The sequence below is a fragment of the Metopolophium dirhodum genome, chromosome 2, assembly GCF_019925205.1.
Source record: "Metopolophium dirhodum isolate CAU chromosome 2, ASM1992520v1, whole genome shotgun sequence".
NCBI lineage: Eukaryota > Metazoa > Arthropoda > Insecta > Hemiptera > Aphididae > Metopolophium > Metopolophium dirhodum.
The window spans coordinates 24,518,547-24,539,045 of NC_083561.1; the positions used below are offsets into that span (position 1 = coordinate 24,518,547).

Below are 20,499 nucleotides of genomic sequence, written 5' to 3' on the forward strand. Positions count from 1 at the left end.
TCCAACGATATAGTTCTTATACACAGCACCATATTAAACCTATATATAATGCGCGTATTGTGCGTGATATAATATATTACATACGTATTATATGAATTCTACTGACCTTTTGGGTTTTCTGTACAGGCAGTTTCCTTCTCCGGATATCTACTACAAATTATGTGTTTGTGATATACTGCTGCTGCAGCATATATGTGCATACCAATTGCGTACCATCGCGCCACAATTATATATACGACCGAGAATAACCGCAACTGCACCGCAATCGTCAATCTCGCGTTCTAAACGATTTTCATCTGAAACACGACACAAAAATCATTATTTATAGTTATTTCGAGTGCATAGCTCGAGTGTTGTGAATATAATATACACACACCCAACGAGTGTATATAGGTATCTATATTATAGACCGAAGCTTAAGTATTTTGTTTTTTAGACTGCAGGTTTTACGGTATAATTTAAAAAAAAATAAAACCATGCCTAAATATTTTATATATATAGCAAATAATATAGCTGCTGCAGCAAGTCAGAAAATTCACAATTGTTATACTTCATAAGTACAAAGACTGAAATACGCGATTTTATGGAAATCGCTGACGACTCGCGACAGCATTTTACAACAAACGCCGGCGGGTCAAATAATATTCTTCGAGTTATATGCAGTATAGATAGGAATTAATTATTTTTAATATTATGCTTAACCGTCAAAATCAATTAGGTATAGGTAATTGCGTTGGCTTTGTATCGCGATGTGCGTGATAACATATAATTAAATAATATCTGAATAATACTATAATAAATCAATGATCGCGACGAGTGTATCTATTTTACGAAGGTATGTATATAATATATTGTACTTAACATGCGGGTCTGACCCAGGGGTCATCTATCCCTGGGCCTTAATTAAGGTGGGATTATTTTGCGTTCAAAAAGATTATGTACACAATACATAATGATAATAATACTTCAAAGTATATCAAGTTATTATTATAGGTATATAGTAGTCATTATTTCTTTAAATTCTTTTATTTTAATAATTTTACAAAATATTAGATACTTCAACCTACTGTTTAGTATTTTGGATGTTATAACACTAATGATAAGTGTATCTAATACAGTATATTATTCGTGTCAGCAGTAAATTATGATTTACGACCGTTTTAAGTAAAGCTACATAATAATATAGAATATGTAAGTACCTAATATTTTATTTTCACTAAAAAAAACAATAATATTATGTCGTTATATAGTTTATCACGGTGAGTCAGTGTACCTACTTCGGTAAATAATATACATACCGGATAACAAAAATAACGATAAAAATTACCTTTTTAGAATGTAATGCTATGGTAATATTCAATGGGGAGCGCTTGACTGGAGTGTTTATTTATGGACCTGTATAATATATAGGTACCTCAAAAATAATATTCACTCAAGTGCATATATATATGGTCTAATTGATGTGGCTAATACATATGGCGATGGTTGAAGAAAATATTATATCGTATCATGACTTGGTATTTCCAAAATCATTTTGATTTTCAAGCAAACGAACGACCGACATAGTGCATATTATATATTATTATATGATGGTAAAACGCCGCTTGCCGATAGTGATAGTAATAATATTCTCACGGCTAAATAATATCATTATTCATTAATAATAATAATCGAATCCTGCGGTCAACCGGAATTGAAACGGTGTGCGGCGGCGTGAAACAGTGTAGGTATATTATAGGTATTATATTGTGTGCATAAAAAAATAGAATTTATCGATGTACACAAATAATATTTATACTTAATATAATAGGTGTCTATATAAAATGATTTCTGGATAGAGTTAGCCGATCAATAATAAAACGTATCGACTGTATCAGATATTATGCTCAGAACATATTATATAAATTACGTATTGAAAACTAAACGTCTATAGAATATACCTATAGGCTCGATGTGATTTTTCCTATTTATTTTTTTGTAATTCGTTTATTGTCTAAAACTAGATCCGAATTTATGGCTGTGCATATTTTATATAGTATACCTAATTACAAAAGGTGTAAGTCCTTGACCAATGATTATTTTTTCGCACCCGTTTAAGTATTTTAACTGAACAATAATATACGATGCATAATAATCGTATGTTCGTAAATAAATATAAATGTATGTATTACTATATACGATATAAACACCATAAATAAGTATAAAAACGATATTATATAAATATACTTAATGTGCAGTGTAGATAGGTACACTGTACACATGTATCGACGCGTCTGTAAAAATATATATGCAAATTTCGACAAATTAAAAAGCACATCCTCCGGCAAAATTCATTACCTATTCCATATTATTTTCTAAGCCTATATAGATACGATATTATAATATTTTATAGGTACTATACTAGTATACTATATTATATGTATACATAAAGTTTAATAATTCAAAAACTACTTGTTCAAGTTTTGATTTATATACATTAACATTTTTAAAAATCATCTATAATTATAACAATAATTTAGGTACAATGAAAAGGTCACAATAGTTCTCATTCATTAGATAATATGATGATTATTATGATAATGTTATTCTCATATTAATTCTAAAATTTAAAATAGTTTATATGGTTACATGACATTCCATAATTAGGTAAACAATAATCGAAGTACTACCTATACCTATTTATTTGATAATATAATATAATATTATATTCTTTTCTTCTTAATAACGCACTTGAAAATTACTAAAAATTTTACGGGACTTGAATTAACAAATAAGTAATTATAAAATAAAGAAGAGTTATGAACTATAATATAATAGATATTATATTATAATATAGGTAGTAGGTACCTATGTATCATATTATAACAGTATAGGTACTTATTTTTAGTCCATTATCCATTATATCCGTGGTATAATTTTAAGCTCCACAGAAAGATGTTTAGCATACATCTGAATATAGGTTCATTATTTTAAATCTAATTTAACTTCATTATCTTTTAAAAGGTTTAAAATTACGTGCGTTTTAATTATTTTAAAAATGAACTGTTGTTTTTGTTAAAAATGGAAATGGATAACCTCAATATGTTAATTAGGGAATAGATTAAGTACAAAACAAAATCTATCTTTAAATAATTAATTTAGTATTTATTAAAAAGTATTTCGTTAAACATTTTGTTTTGAATGAATGATAAAATCCACATTCCTTCACCAAATGCGGCTTGTTGTATTTTGACCTGCAGCCGTTTTAGATGTGATTGATCTGAATAATTATGTTTATGATTATTTTCTTTGTATTATAATTTAAAAATAAAACGTAATATATGAACGAATAACTCGTTTGCGATATGATAACATTTTGTACGTGATACAAAACATAGAAATAATCAATAGTTCATTCAGCAAATAGTGATACCACTATTATACGATCATCGTGGGATACTCGGATTACAGAATTATATTTTAAAAGTAAGAATAATTTGTGTTAGCAAACGTTATTGTGTAGCAATATGTTATACTATAGGTTACCTTCTTGAATGAAAAATTAAACTCCGCGATAGGAAAATAAGTGAGAATAGACGTAATTAACAAGAATGTAACGTGCTATAATATATGTTATACCACCTATATATTATATATGGTAAAATTGAAACACGTACTGGAAAATATATATAGGTATAAGTTGGTATTATTACAAAATACAACCGATTGTGTTATTCTTGCATATTTTCATATACCCACGGTAGTTTTAAAATAATATGTATAATAATATTATATTCTCATGCGTTTATATTATTTTGTAAGCTATATAATATTATAATATGTATACTGTACCTACCCATATTATTAAATAATACGGTGATTCATCTAGTATAATATTTTTCCCATTTTTTTCATTGGCCAATGATTAAATATAATTTTTGAAATTTTTAAGTACATAGGTAGTTTCTATTAATGAACGACCGTACATCGTTTGCGCATCATTATATTATATTGTTAATTTCCTCCTAGCTCTTTTGATGCACAGCCGCATCTCGTTAGATTTTTGAGCGTCGATTGCGCATCACCCGTTTACCTTAAGTCAAATCATGGTAGATAATTTGCGAATTAGCATATTATTTAACAACAAAACTGGAAGAGATCAGGAACAGGTAACCAAAAGTGCAAGTGGTTTATAATTGACGCTCGTAATATTCAATTTTAAAATATTCAGTAGATATTTCTGTTTAAACATATGTACCTGAACGTGGCAATATTACGAGTAATACAACTGAGGCGTAACCACGACCACCATAGATTATTATCACAATATGTATAATTTTAAAGTAAAACAAAATATAAATTCTAGACTAAACCATCAATACATCTATATTTCATATAAAAACTATTATTATCAGCATTATATAGTACCTATATATTTAAATTATAAAAATATTCGCGGGATACCACGTCTTGTATACAATATACGCTTACATTATCTATAATAAATGCAACGCGATTATGGTGCTATTATATAAAGTAGGAAACGCTCCTCGGGACAGCAGCTGTACCTGCCTATATAATATTATTATACCTTCGCGGCAGTGTTTTACGGGTAGGCAAAGAATCTATCCGCGTGACGTGCGCGCGCGAGCGTTTTTCCGCGGAATGTTAAATGTTATAAAAATAATAGACAAGCCGTTTGCGGAATTTCTAGCGAACGGACGACGACGATGAAAACAAAACGAAAAAAGAAAAATGCAATACCTACGAATAAAATTAAACGGTATAATAATATTATAGACGAGGCCGGCCGGTGGGACGAGGAGCGCTGCAGAAAGCGTCGTCGTCGTGCGACGATAAAACGCGCGCGGGGAGGTTTGGTTCCATTGTTTTTGCCGCTGCGGCAGACTCCCATCGTCGCGCATTCCACAACGGACACGCACGCGATCGACTGCGCGGCGACGTGTGCAGAGAGACATTTTTTTTCATCTCCGGCCACTAGCGGGAAAGGGTCTCTTACGCACACACGATAATATTATGTAGACGCGTATTACACTATCGTATACACACGAGCTGATGCATTAACGGTTTACACGGTGCAGTGTATACGCAGATAGGTATATAATATAATTTATATATGCCAATAATAATAACATGTATATGGGGGGCAACGGTCCAGATAAATACGTATTATGTGTACTCGTACTTATTATTGTATAGGTACGAACGCATAAAAAACGTACCGCGGACAATAAAACTCGGCGACGCGTAGGCATGCGCGTGTGTGATAACGCTCGGCATACAATCGCGCATTTACTATTTATTGCTGGTACCCATATGTCGTGGACACGGTCCCGCTAAACCTATTTACTTATATATTGTATTATATTATCTACCTATATAATATATTAGAACGCACGATAAGTGATATGGTACGCAGAGTTTTACAATTTTTTTTCTCTGCCGCCCGAGATACACGATATCCTCGTCGAACCGATTTAAAGTATATATATATTATATATAGGTACCTACGTACAGTTACTATACACATAGCTATACGCCTATATTATGTATTATGTACACGACAGATATTATATTATATTATTATATTGTATTATTATAATAATGGGTACCTATGTCGTTTAAATAACTAGGACACGATTTGCTGTGGTATAGTATATTTTACGAATTTCTACCCTTTCACTTGTCGTCGCACACACTCCATATATATATTTCAGTTCAAGTATATACATATCGCATCGTCGGGGGTATTTCGATTTTTTAATTACGTTTCGCAACACTAGGCGCGCGTATATATACATACGATTATGCGTACATCGTTATATTAATATTATTATGTGCTTGCAAATACATACCAAATATATATACAAACTACACATATATATAGGTGTAGGTATGCGTTTCACCTCTTCCCGTTGATACCATTTACAACGTATATTATACGGTCGGAGGAAGGTACCTATATATATGGTACCTACTTACGACCAAATGCGTGCTATTTACGATCCGATATAATATATTATATTAACAATAATAGGTATAATAACACGTTATTTCTATAAAACACATGCAATTAATGTATACGCCAATATGTATACATATAATTATGTCGTTATATGTTTATATAATATGTGCGCGTAACGATACACGCGTTTATAATATATTTTTCTGAATAACTGCTGCAGATATTATACTTTTGAGTTTCGACTATAGGCATTTGCGCAGTATGATATTATATATAATAGTAATATAATATATGTATTTCATTATGGCTATGATGTTTTTAATTGTTCAAATAATAGGATACTTGATCATTTTACGAAGAATTAAAGTATCAATAAGATACGATGTTTAATGAATTAAAAAAAAAAAATAAGGTTATACATAATATTATATTGTATATTGACTTTATATTGTTTTCTTTTATATTTTATATTGAACGTTAAGCTATACATATTATATACTGCGCGTGGCACCCGGACGTTCACATAATAGACATTTTAAACCGTATTTACTGTAGGCAAAACAGCTTATTTTTTGTAACTGCAATTTAATCTTAAATTATACACCCGAACAGGATAATGTATAGAATGTAAATAATCAAATCGCTTCGTGTTGGACATAATACCGTGGTACATATAATCAGTAATCACCGCTGGAACGCGTATAGTCTTATTACCTACCTATACTAGATATTAGTCTTTAATTTTTATATTATTGTGAATCTTTTATTTCGGGTAATATCAATTCGATATCCCAGAAATAATAATAATAATAACAATAATAATATACATAAAATACGGTAAAGTAAATATTACTCCAGAAACGTTACCCGCGGGTTCTCGTAATATAATATTATAGAACGTGTTGTTAATAGAAAATATGTATCGTAACTCTTAAGGTATTTACAAAACTCTTTAAATTCTAATAGTTTATAATTTGTACTATACCTATAATACCTGTATAGAGCTGTAAAAAGCTATCTGCAGTAGCTATTTTATAAATGTATACCTACCACACGAGTCGATATTTTATATAGCTATACCATTTTTTATACATATGTGCCTATATATATAAAATACACGTCATATAGTTCTGCGTCAATAAGTTTTACGCAAATATATTATACGCGTACAATAATACGCGACGTGTCGTATACCTATATACACAACGCGAGTCCTCCGACCCTGTTTAAATTGCTTTTTATGAATTATTATAACATATAATAATAATAATAATAATAATATTATATACCACCTCGCGGTAGTTATTTCCGTCCGAGACATCTCGGGTGAGTCCAAGGAGAACTACTACTTCTTTGGCCAGTGTGGTATATAATTGATTTTGTGCCGCGCTCGAACGCCAGTGGCTCGTCTCGTTAAAATCTGATATGGGTGTAAAATCCGCCATTTAAATTACGAGAGTATATATTATCTATATATATATATATATGTTATTACGTTATTTTTTTTCACTCCAACCGCCGCCGCAGCTCGTCCGGTCCCGACAACAATCGTACGAAATGATTTATGCGCCTCGTGCACGACTCGCGAGCTATACATACAAACTATCGCACGCCATCGTCAGCGGCGGCAGCCGCAGCGTGCGAGATCATATTAAAGTAATAATAATATGACTTGTCTGCGGGCACGACACATATGCGGTGCAGCCGTACCTATTTACGTGTACATAATATGCCTATACAACTATACGCACATCCGGCGTGAAAGCCGGCTGTGCGACAATAAAGCGTCATGAACCGCCGTCGATATTTAAATGAAAAAAAAATTTCCTACAAAAATAACTGTTTTCGTTTGATAAATAATTAACCATATTATTTATAACGCACGCGTCGCGTATCTCGCGGCGTGGTGTCCTCCGCAGATTTTCAAAAAAAAAAAATAAGTATAAAAATATACTCTTATATATAAACGCAATGATAGGTACCTATATATGCCAGCGTGCGTTTTATTAATATATAAACGCTGGATGCGAGTTCACACTGCGCGGCGAACGCTCTGCTACATGTAATAATATATTATTATTATTTATTATTATTATTGTATTATAAGGACTGCTGCGTCCGCTGTTGCACCGCGGTGCGGTGTCGCGGTTCGTGATTCGTACGAATAAAAATTTAACACGGTATATAGGTATATTATATGGCCGCGGTACATTATTATATCAGGTATAGGTAGGTGGAGGAGGAACTCTGAAATATACGGCGTCTGCGGACGCGTGTAAATAGTGTTTTAAATTACATTTTTTTTTTTTACGATTTGTCGTATTGCACCGTAAATTAAGAAAAACAACGTCCAATTTATTATATATTATATACTAAACCAAAACCCGCAGATATATAAAATATGCGCTCACAATTATAAAAAATGAGTTATGAAACTCTTTCCCGTGTATATAATATTCATAATATATTATAATATATTACACTTATATAGCGTGCAGTCAAAAATAAAACAACAACAATAATAATTATGGAATATTTTATCGTTCGCGCCTTTATAATAACCTATAGTACGTATATATATGCCTACATCGGGCTACATAATATAGCCGCATATACCATATAACCTACAATTTCTTCTATTGGTAATATTATACTCTATTTGATATTGTATTTTACAATATTGCTAATTAAGTTACTTTAATAATGTTCACCTATATACAACAAGTGCCAGAAATTATTTTATAGATTCAATAATCGGAATTCGTGTTGGGAAATTATCTGTATGAATGATGAATAATATACCAACTATACCTATTTCAGTCTATAATATTATATATTTTGATATAGCTGCAGTACATATTATTCACTGGCACAATTTACAATTTAATCTGATGAACTGAACAAAAAGGTTTATAAGTAAAACGGTAGTCAATAGGTTAATTATATTTTGGTAAATTAATAAAAGTTAATATAAACATTGCTTCACAAATATATACTTGGAACTCAAGACGTGTGTTATACTGTTATAGACATATTATGACCATACATTTATATCTACATTATTAAATTAAATATGTTGGACAAATATTATGTTATTATATATCCTATACAGTTAAGAATATACTCAATTATATGACTTGAGCGTTTCTAAACGATTGTTTATATACAAAGCGTAGCAACTTTAGACCGTTATCAAAAGATCATCCTATAAAATCGCATGAATAAATTTATGAAAATTAAAAATAAATATTTGTTTTAGAATAACACGTATTCACATAAGAAATATGTACTAAAATGTCATATTTGCGGGATTTTTATACTGAAAAGAATAATATTGTTTTATGGTTATTATCTAATAACAAACATATAAAAATAATGCTTTGCCGTATACGCGCCCGTACTTGTTTACAGGTTTTACGGGTTAAATACATTTTATAATTTGTTTATAATATGATATAGGTACACGTTATTAATTGTATAAATGTATAGTTTTTATCAATAAACATTATATTATAATACTTTTTTTAGTTTATTGATTTAAGCACTGCAATAAGGTATAGCAATAAACAGTAATAAGTAATAACTAATAATATTAAATAAAGGTATATAAATAATAATATTTTTTTATAATTATCACTTAGACATTTTTCTATTTAAAAATTTCACAGTACCTAAGTGCAATACATTATATAATATGAAACTATTGGAACTTATAGATTTAAATACTAAGTGTATACATTCATTTATATAGTGTATATAGGTACCTATTTAAGGTTACTTATACATGGGTCACATTCAATTAAGTTAACTGGGGATAGTTATAAAAATGTTGTTAAACGTTTAAAAAAATAATAAATATTTATAGTTTAAAACAAATTAACTAAAATCTGAAATTGCATTTATATTATTATCATATATATTTTTTAAATATATTATTGAAAGAAATATTTTGAAATAGTTACCTAAACATTTTATTTTTTTTTAAATAATTAAATTCAATTTTACAAAGTGACTGCGTGACCATACATTTTAGTTAAGTACCTATATAATATTATATACTTATAGGTACCTCTATACATAGTTGTTATTAATAAATATAATAGTTACTTACAATAATTTCATTCCAGCGGTAAATATTTAAGACCTACCGGCTACCACCTACGTATGCTATAATAAAGCATATTTTATTCCTATTGACTATGTATTTAATTTATAGTTTATATGTTGATTTATCTTTTAAAAATAAACTTGTATGCAAATGTATAATATTAGCTTAATTTTTATTATATAACTATATTTCAATGGTTAATAAGGCATTGTACTTTTTAAATCGCTAACGTAAAATCCGCCCAAATTGATGGCAAGTAACGCTACAGGTTCATTGTTTATAGATTTTTTTTTTCTAAATATCCTTTTAAAGATTTTTTATTTTGATAGTTCCCGCATGGTTATTTCACTTTGCCCTGAACCCGTATCACGGCCGATCTATTCGGTCAGTATTATTACGCCGTTAAAATTTCAAACTTGCGGTTTTCGGTAAGCCGAAAAACTAAATATTCGTCGTTGTAGCCTGAAGAGCCGCTAACCGGTTACCTATATAATTTCCGGTAATTATTATCGGTGTGTGCTGACCATTTATATTTTCATTCCCTCCCCAAATAAAAAAAATGTCGAAAAAATAATCAGATTTTTAAAATGGTCTAGCGATTGCGTGAGAAGCCAACACTGCAGTTTATTATATATATATAATTGGTGTATGAACACACCCCACTGAGTCTTGAGGGTATTTAAAACCACATTATACCACAAACAAGCGGGAAACGGCTTTTTAATTATTCGAGTACGTACCTATCTATCTAATAATATATAATTGGACTTTAGCGTGAGTTATAGTATATTATGTTCTGGAAAAAAGTATGAATGATAAATTGCAGGGTATGCGTATAAACTGTTTACCGCACTCGACGAGAATTATATATTATACAATTGTTCCATAAAGATTGATAAGGACGCGCGTTATAGATAAAACGAGGGTTGTTCTCGGTCACAACGACGGCGGGGTCACATCATAAAATCGATATATTTTTATATGATATCGTGACTAAGGCCGTTGACTAATGTCATGAATATTATACATTAAAAATAAAGTATAAATGATACGGTAATATTCTGTTATATATATGTTTTTTTGTTATTATATAGATATAACGCGCGTCACACAATATGTATATGTTGTGATGTAACGTTGATCCGTTTTAATTGTGTAATAATATATTTATTTACCTATATAAATCATAATATAACTCATTTGTATCATTATATTCATTAACAATATAATATTATATGCCATATGCCCATCTAAAATTATTTAACGTTTTGTTATTTTCTACCTGTATATGTATAGTTATTTTCATTTCACAACCAACGCTGCAAATTCAATACAGGAATAATGTTGAATTTTGTTGTACATATAGTGTTATTGTATATTATGTACCTATACTGTATTAATGTTATAATATTATCATTATTTGCATGTGGGGACATTCAGATCGTACACATTATACAAACTTATTGAAACCGCATAATATATGCAATATAACCTCTGTAAGACTGCTGTAGAGACCTTGCATCATGGGTAAGCCGACAGAACCGCGTGATTTTCAAACTAAATATATTATAAGCAACGTGTGCACCGAAAATACGTCATTAACGCGTATTTCTACAGTCTATAGGTATATAATATGGTCGTAAGGATACTGGATAATATAGAATTATAGAATGTATTATTATTATAATTTGTACGACAGCAAATATCATATAAAATACGACGGTTTAAAAGTGATAACCTGACCTAACCATACTCAACTGACAACTTTATTTGCTTACGCGTCTATATATTATTGTAAGAATTATTTAGATACTAATTTGAAATAAAAAATAGTAACAAATTCACTATAGATAGGCGTACACCGATACACGTATATTATATGATACCTGACCAGAGATGTGTGTTTTGAACATTGCATTATGTTGTAAGTACATTGTATTAATTTATAGGTACGAATAATATAGGTATTATATTTATTATTATTATTATAACATATTATTTATTCCATAAAATCGGAAACGATCGTTGAACCGTTGTTCTTCGTTACTTCGTAATGTGCACGTTCAGCCACCAATAGTTTTATGAATAATTTTCTTATAATATATGATAAATAATATATACATATATAGGTACACGTATATAATGCATTCCAGAATATTTAAATTGGGTATAATTATAGTAGGTTAACTGCCAAGAAAAACAACACTCGAAAAAATAATAAAAGGGTTTGTCCTAAATCCAGAGTACCTATATATAGTAAAAAAAAACCAAAAAGAACTACCGTAGGCCGAATATGTTAACTTTAGACAAATTATCCCTACCACAGCTATTAACAGTTATTATACATCATGTAGGTACAATGTATATTTTCTATATTATAATATACGCGTTGTTGTGCGACGATTTTAGAGTTGTTTACTATTTATTATTACGATATTATAATACTACACGCACGGTAATTAATAAATGAACATTTTTTGTTCATCAATTATATTTTGGTAGTGATGTAACGTACATTAACGTTTAAAATTAAATAATTGTTGTTCAAAAATAAACTACTTACGTATGTTTTTATAATAAGAGGAATTAAATTTGTTGCTATTAATATGTATATAAGTATAAAACATTTAAGTTGTGGTTAGTAAAAATAATAACTTAGGTACACAAAAATTAAAAGAAAATAATTTAACATTTGAATAATATATTATTGTAATTTGTAATATAATATTATATAAGTAGGCATGAAAAATAATGCTACAATTATTTTTTAGTACGTGTAATTATTATTTAAAATAATAATTATCATAACAATATTATAAAGTATAAACATAGGTACATATAATATAGTTCTTGTTACCCAAAATTACGGTTTAATTTATTTTTACCTAGTTCAGGTGTATAATTATGGTATCACTTTTTCAACTGGTACCTAAATGTATATATATTTTAAGTATACATTTAGGAATTTGGCTCTGAGCCTTTGAAGCTATAAAAATCTAAAAAGGTAAACAAAACAAAACACGGTGACCTAAACAAACTTATTATAAGACTACAAAGAATTAGTGTCGGACATTTTATTGATTATTGTACCTTATTAGGTTGGCTACAGGCTAGGAGTATGTTTCAAAGGATAAACTATAAACCACTTACAGAAACAGGGCCAATGACAATAAGAACGCTATAGGTATGCCCCGATTTTATTGCGATTATTGTGAAATATTTAACAGCTTATAAGACAAATCAACAAATGATTTTTGTAATCAAAATGAATACCTACCTCATTATAAATCAAAAATATAGTATACTTATACATAATAATTATACTAAACAATTATAAGCAAGAAATAATATTCCTGCTAGCTGTTTATCTTTGGTAAATGTTTTATCTTGAAATTCAAACGATATTATTTTATTTTATATTTTTTAGATTCTGAGCGGAGCGAGGAATGTAATGGTTTTACAATGATGTTTATTTCTTTATCTTTTTTATTCTGTAAACACTTTTTATCCCTCTAAATTTGCTCAAAAGTATCAAGTATAGCATCTTTTCTGAAAGGTAATGATCTTGAGCTAGTACTTTAAAGAGGTCATTTTTCGATTTTCGAAATGCTATTTGAAATAAAAGCGGTTAAAAGAGTAAAAACGTACGATTTCCCGATTTTATAATATTAAATAATTACGGACGACGTTTTCTACCAGAAATATTGCTTCAAATGAAAAATGACAAAAAATATTTTTTGTTGTATTTTGGATTTTGTTCCTAACGGTTTAAAGTTTGAAAAGTTTCAGTCATTTTTGAGCTATTTATAGACATTTTATTTTTTGGATTTTTTTTGTTGTAATTCAGTTAAAAACATTCGTTAAGACTTTAAATTTGGGTTGTTTACTAATATTAGCTTTACCTAGACATGGTGAAATTTTCAAAACATTTGAGCGACTTATGAGCTTTTTTTTTATTTTATATTTTTTTTTCATTTTTATGATATTTCTTAATTATAAATTATAATTATAATTATATAAATTACCTATTTATATAAATCGTTCTTAAGCTGTTCTTAAAACGCTTTGTTTATCACCATAGAAACGAATAAAATTAAATAAAAAAGATTCCCTCGTCCGCTCAGAATCGTTTGTATCGAATGGCCATCATTGCATTCAAATCGAATACAGTAAAATTACACTATCCTGTCCGAGGCCCGAAGGGACGATGGACAAACATCCACCACCGAAATGCGCTGACCTAATTTTTTTCTCTTTAAGAACAAGTTATTATTCTTAAATAAGGGTCGTATATATTACAGGTAGTCGAAAACATTTTAGGATTTTTAAATGTCTTTTTTTTCCGCAGTAAGTCTTAATGCATATTATATAATATGTACCTATGTCAGAAATATATAATTTTCTCCTTTATCAAATTTCTAATCTCTTTTTTAATATATGTATTAATTTTATTAACTGTTCCAATTGTCTCTTCCATTGTTATATATTTATATAAATTCTTAATGTTTTTCGATGTTTATTATAAATCTTCTTTATCTGTAAAGACATCTTATATACATGTACTTAATATACAGTTTTTGGAAAAGTATTACTATTAAAACTTGCTCCATTTGTTTTAAGTTCCAAAAATGGTTTACTGGTTTATTATTTACAACAAAATGCGAACTGTATCTATAAAGTTTTTCCATGATTGTTTGAAATATGTTTTTAATTCTTTTTCTATTTCCTTTACTATTTGGTCTGTTTTTAAAAATGTAACTCTGCCATACGATGAAACTTGCAAAATTCGACAATATTGTCCAAAAGTGCCAAAACGTAACTTATAACTAATTTGTCATGCTATTGTGTAAGTTTGATGCCCAAAGGTATTAATAATATAATTCGTATTATATATAAATTTTAATATATTTTATGGGTAGGTACCTATTAGTTTAATACTAAGTTTAATTATATATCATGGAATACTATATAGTATATAATTGTAATAATAACGATACGACATTACAATATTATTATAACTGCAGTATATATTATTTTCTCTAATTCATATTACATAAGCACACAGTATAATACTTACAATATCGACATAATAGGTAATATATTATATTTATATAAGTACCCATATATCATTTAATGTATAATATTAAGTTTTTAATCAAAGTTGTGTCCAACTAGATACAGACTTACAAATGTTATTTTTAAATCATAATTTATTGTTTATAAGTTTATAACGTTCTTAAAATGCAATATAATATTAATAGAATTTAATATTATGTAGCATTTATACTCGTGAAAAATAGTGACTTTATTGCATACGCAAATACCTATAAATCATCTATTGCACATGTGTACATGCAATTATGCACTGCAGTTCGCTTTCAATTTTCATATAAATACACTTTTTTCAGTCACAATTTAATTTAATTTGATCTTGTAAGTACTACCGAGAATGAAATATAAGCTAATTTTAACTAAATAACTAAATAATTTATCTAAATATTTTTAAGTGAACAAAAGAGAAAACATGAAAATAAATAACTTGTGTTGTGTTAGTGCTATATGTATCAAATATAGGAATGGGCATTTATTATTTATATGGAATATGTCACAATAATGTTACATAATAAATAACTGACTAATAACAGACTTATGTTTTTATCTTTAAAAATATGAAGAGGATTTCTTTTTATTAGTATTAAGTAGGTTTGAAATAATGTGGTTGGCCCATTAAAAACGTGTAAATATATTATTATAACAGGGATGGCCAGAGAGAAGAGACTCGCGAGACATACAATGAAATTAAAAATATGTACGAGCCAAAGAGAAAAAAAAATGTTCAAAACTATCATAAAATATAAAAGTATATTGCATATATAATTGCCCCAATAATTTGTTATTGGTATAGATTAGGTATCAAATATTGTTAGGTAGGTACAATTCAAATACATAATTAAAAAATTTATCATACTAATAAAAATATTCCTTGCCTTATTACGGTTGGACACGAGCCGCCGGTTTTCCATTCCTATTCCCTGATATAATAATTTAAGCACTTTAACCTATATCTATATAAGTATACGGAATAGGTATTCTTATTTTAGTTTATTATATTTCTTATTTTAATACTTATTAGGTTTAATTGAAATATATGTACATTGAAGCATATAATATAATACTATTACATCAAATATAGATATTAAAATCCAGGTATACCGAATATATACTTTATATTTCCTAGTTCCTAGGAATAAAATCCGCTAATAGATTTAAGAAACAATATTATAAACCAATTTAAACAATATAAGTCTCATGCTAAATGTAACAATTTGAAAATGCACGAGTCATGGTAAGATTTGAAGTTGGTAAATTTAGACGTTCATTTTATCGCTGAAAGCACATCAAAAGTCCAACATCCTACATTACTACATTTATAGACACTAGACACACCTATATACCTCTATTGTACCGATTTTTGTATGAAGATTAAAATGTAAGCTATAGGTACACCTATATATACACGGGGATACACATATCAAATTAGGTAAGAGGTATCTAAATATACTAATTAATATAGGTTTTTCTGTAAAAAGTCTAGTCCGTTTATATAATATAGGTAGGTATTTACTTACTAATACGTTTATCCATAATATACCTATATGATGCATATATAATATACATACAGCCATATAGCTCAGCGTGTTATACTAACGAGTCGCGTATACCAGGTTAGATTCCTTATATATATATATATATAACAATTAAACTATATTATATACTTACATAGTAAACGCGGTTTACTCACCTAACCCATCATCAGTTACCATCGTATATACCAAGTATACCAACACATATAGGTATATACTGCATACCTATTTATACCTATATAATATATATATAGTATACCCACCTATATATGTACCGCATACCTATTTACCTATAAATATATAGTATTCCCACCTATATATATATATACACATCGGACTTACCGGACGTGTTTGCAGCGCTGCTTTCGAAACGCGCTCTATATATATATAGACATACCACGGACGACCGGCAAATCGTAGTCATTTACCTATATAACCTTTACACCATATATATATATATATAGATGTGTATATAATTTTTCGCACATATACATAATTACATACATAATACTTAGGTACATACATACATACCTACATACAATATAGCCGTGTGGATACGTATCGGTTTTGCGGACAGTGATATATATATATACCTTTATGGACACGCGGCGCGAAAATGAAACGCGCGTGACGGACGTGCGTGACGGACGGACGGACGGACGGACGGACGGATCGCGGACGTATACGCACGTGTCATCGTATACGTTGCATCGTACAGCAGTACACGACGACGGTGGCGGTGACGACGACGACGATCCCCGGCCGGCCCGGCCGAAAAAATAATAAAATAATTTGTAGGAGAGAATCGGAGGGCCCCGCCGTATAACAACAATAATAATACGTGTATAAAAGACCCGACGACGACGACGAAAGTCGTATTATACGGCCTTTTTTTTTCCCCGTTCTCGGGTTTTATGGCGACGAGGCTATAAAACCTCCGGTGATCGCGCAGCCATGTTTGAATGCCGCGGCCCGGCTGCGCTTCGTTATTATTATAGTATATTATAGTCACCGCGAACCTAATACTACCCATACTATATGAGGTACGATGGTATACCTTCGACGTATACCTCTTTTGTAGCCGATACAATATTCTAATGACGTATTTGATAGTGACGATCCGTACATATATTCTAATATACGTTTAGCATATTATTATCATGCGTTCACCGGAATACGTCGATTTCTATCATGATGTTTTATACCGTATATACCTATACACAACGGATTACGGTTTTCGATCTTGGTTTCGACGTGCGCCCGTTCGTCGCTGGCGATGATCTCATATATTATTATTTTTATTCGGTAGATCGGCGCGTTTTCTCGTCCGCCAGAAAGCGCGTGCGGGAAGAATGTTTGCGTCGTGCCGTCGTCGTCGTCGCGCGTCGTCCCGGCCGACCGGTGGCGACGACGCGCGACAGCACCCGACGACACGACGAATGCGCCGCGGTGGCCAGTGGTGTCGGTCTCCGGCGCCGGCGGGTCGGCGGGGAATCGATCTCCGCGCGCGCTTCGCACACCGCGCCGCCCGGCTAAGATGGCTTCCAGGCGCGCGCAACCCGGGGGGCGGGGCCCGTGATTGAGTTATTGGACGAGCGTCTGGGGCGGCCATGAATGTGCCTCGGCGGCGGCGACAAAGGTTCCCCTCCGCGCCGCGTCCCGCCGTCCATCATCGGCCGAGCGACGCTGCAGCCGTCCGCGCGGAATTTCGTGTGGGTATTTTTTTCGTATTTTTTCAGTTTTTTCTTCCTTTCCCTCGTTATTCGCTTTGTCCGAACGCTGTGTGTCTATTGTCGCGATATGGCTAAAAATTCTTACGACGACAATATGGTTTTTATATAGATAATAAGAAACGCTATTTTTCTGCGAAATCTTCGGCTCCGTTTGCGTTCGGAAACGTGCGACAAAAAAGAACTCGTCGAGTGGAAAATATAAAATAACCGATGACTCCTATATTTAAGTCGGCGAAAAAAGAAACCAACAGGGCCCGCAACATATGTATATGCATATATCTACGTTGTATAATATAATATATAGGTATATCCAAAAGTACCTATATTATATATACGTTATACCTATTATGTAGATTCATTATATACGAATAATAATACAGATGTGGGTATAGTTTGAGCGGTTTTCAATCCATCTGGAAATGTGCGCGGGAAAAAACTCAATATCTGACATCGCAATACCTTTCATAGATATATTATTATTATTGTTGAGCCGGGGCGGTGAATTTAAACCCCGATAATCACTGTTCTGTATGATGATGGAAATTATGTTTGATGAAAGTATATTTTTAACGCGATGCACAAAACGATAATTCATTTTATACTGCAGAAATTTGTTGAATTGTAAAGTATTTTGTGTAGGTACCTATATAATGTGTATATAACACATATAATATAATGATTTATTTCAAACGTCTTATAAAGGTACCTATATAATAATATATGCGCATCAATTAAAAAGTCAACGTTCAATATATATATATTATTTAAATATATTATATACTATAAAAAATAATAGTATACTATATACTATATACACGTATAGTATACTATATACTATATACACGTATAGAGGTTTATATACGGTCATGACGCATACCTAATTAATGTAGGTACAGCATTTAGTTATAAATACTTAAATATAACAATTTCATATTTAACTATAAGCATTTAAAATAATTATGCATAAATAATTACGCAGTGCATGGAGGTAAATATAAATGCACTTTTAAGTAGATTTAATAGAAACAGTAGGTATATTAAACGTAAAGAGTATAAGTACCTAATAATAAGAGGATAGTTTATTATATAACTATGTGGTAATTATTTAAGTATACGCGGTATGACTATAATATAAATCAAATTTAATGTACACTTTGTGTATTAATAATATAGTATGTATATTATTCTATAGAGTACGTCTAATAATATATAGTTTATGTATAGCTAGTTATTGCTACCTATATATTATATTTACAATCTACAAATGGTCAGTGCTAAATAATTACCTATATAGTAGGCGGTATATATACAAACATCAAGTTAATTTTTACTGTAATTGTTTAAGTGCGTCGTTATACATACATAATATATAATATTATAATAGGAGTATTGTAATGTGTATATAATAATTAACAAATTCGTAAATAAAATTATAGTTTTTTAATTATTCCTTATCATTTTATAGAGTTTCTATTATCTATTATAATATTTATATAATATATACACATTGGTACCTTGTAAATAATTGTCCATATGTAAGTGCCTATATAATATATAGGTATACTTGGCAAATTATCTTTTTCTAAACAAGTATTTCACTGCAGTGATTACATTTTCAAAATATTTAAACTATTTATATATACTATACAGCTTTTAGTGAAAGCAGGAATTTTACATCTATGAATTTGTTTATTATTATTTTTCTACTTAGGTAAGTAGTAGGTACCTATGTTGGTCAATAAGTTTGAAAATTAATTAAGTACAAGTTTCTTCAAATGTATTAATTATTAGTTATAGTGATTAAAAATATCAAAGTTCAAGTTCGAATTTCTTACAATATTGGATGTTTAAACGAAAATTAACTAAAAATTAGGTATACCTATACCATAAAAATACCAGTTTTATTAAGACATTATATAAGATGTATTATTGTAATATTATATTTAATTATATTCGTAGAGATTAAACATTTCGCCATATTCGTTATACGTACCTATAACCTATATTACTAATACCTAAATAATCACAATAATATTTTCAAAATTTTAG

General features: G+C 29.9%; 1 long non-coding RNA gene across 1 annotated transcript in view; it reads right to left on the minus strand.

The window, feature by feature from the left end:
- Nucleotides 1-243: 243 nt before the first annotated feature.
- Nucleotides 244-20,499, minus strand: part of LOC132938231 (uncharacterized) — a 320,472-nt gene continuing 300,216 nt past the window's right edge. The window contains exon 4 of the long non-coding RNA XR_009663892.1: nt 244-296. This is a non-coding gene — a long non-coding RNA (uncharacterized LOC132938231). The remainder of the gene's footprint in view (nt 297-20,499) is intronic.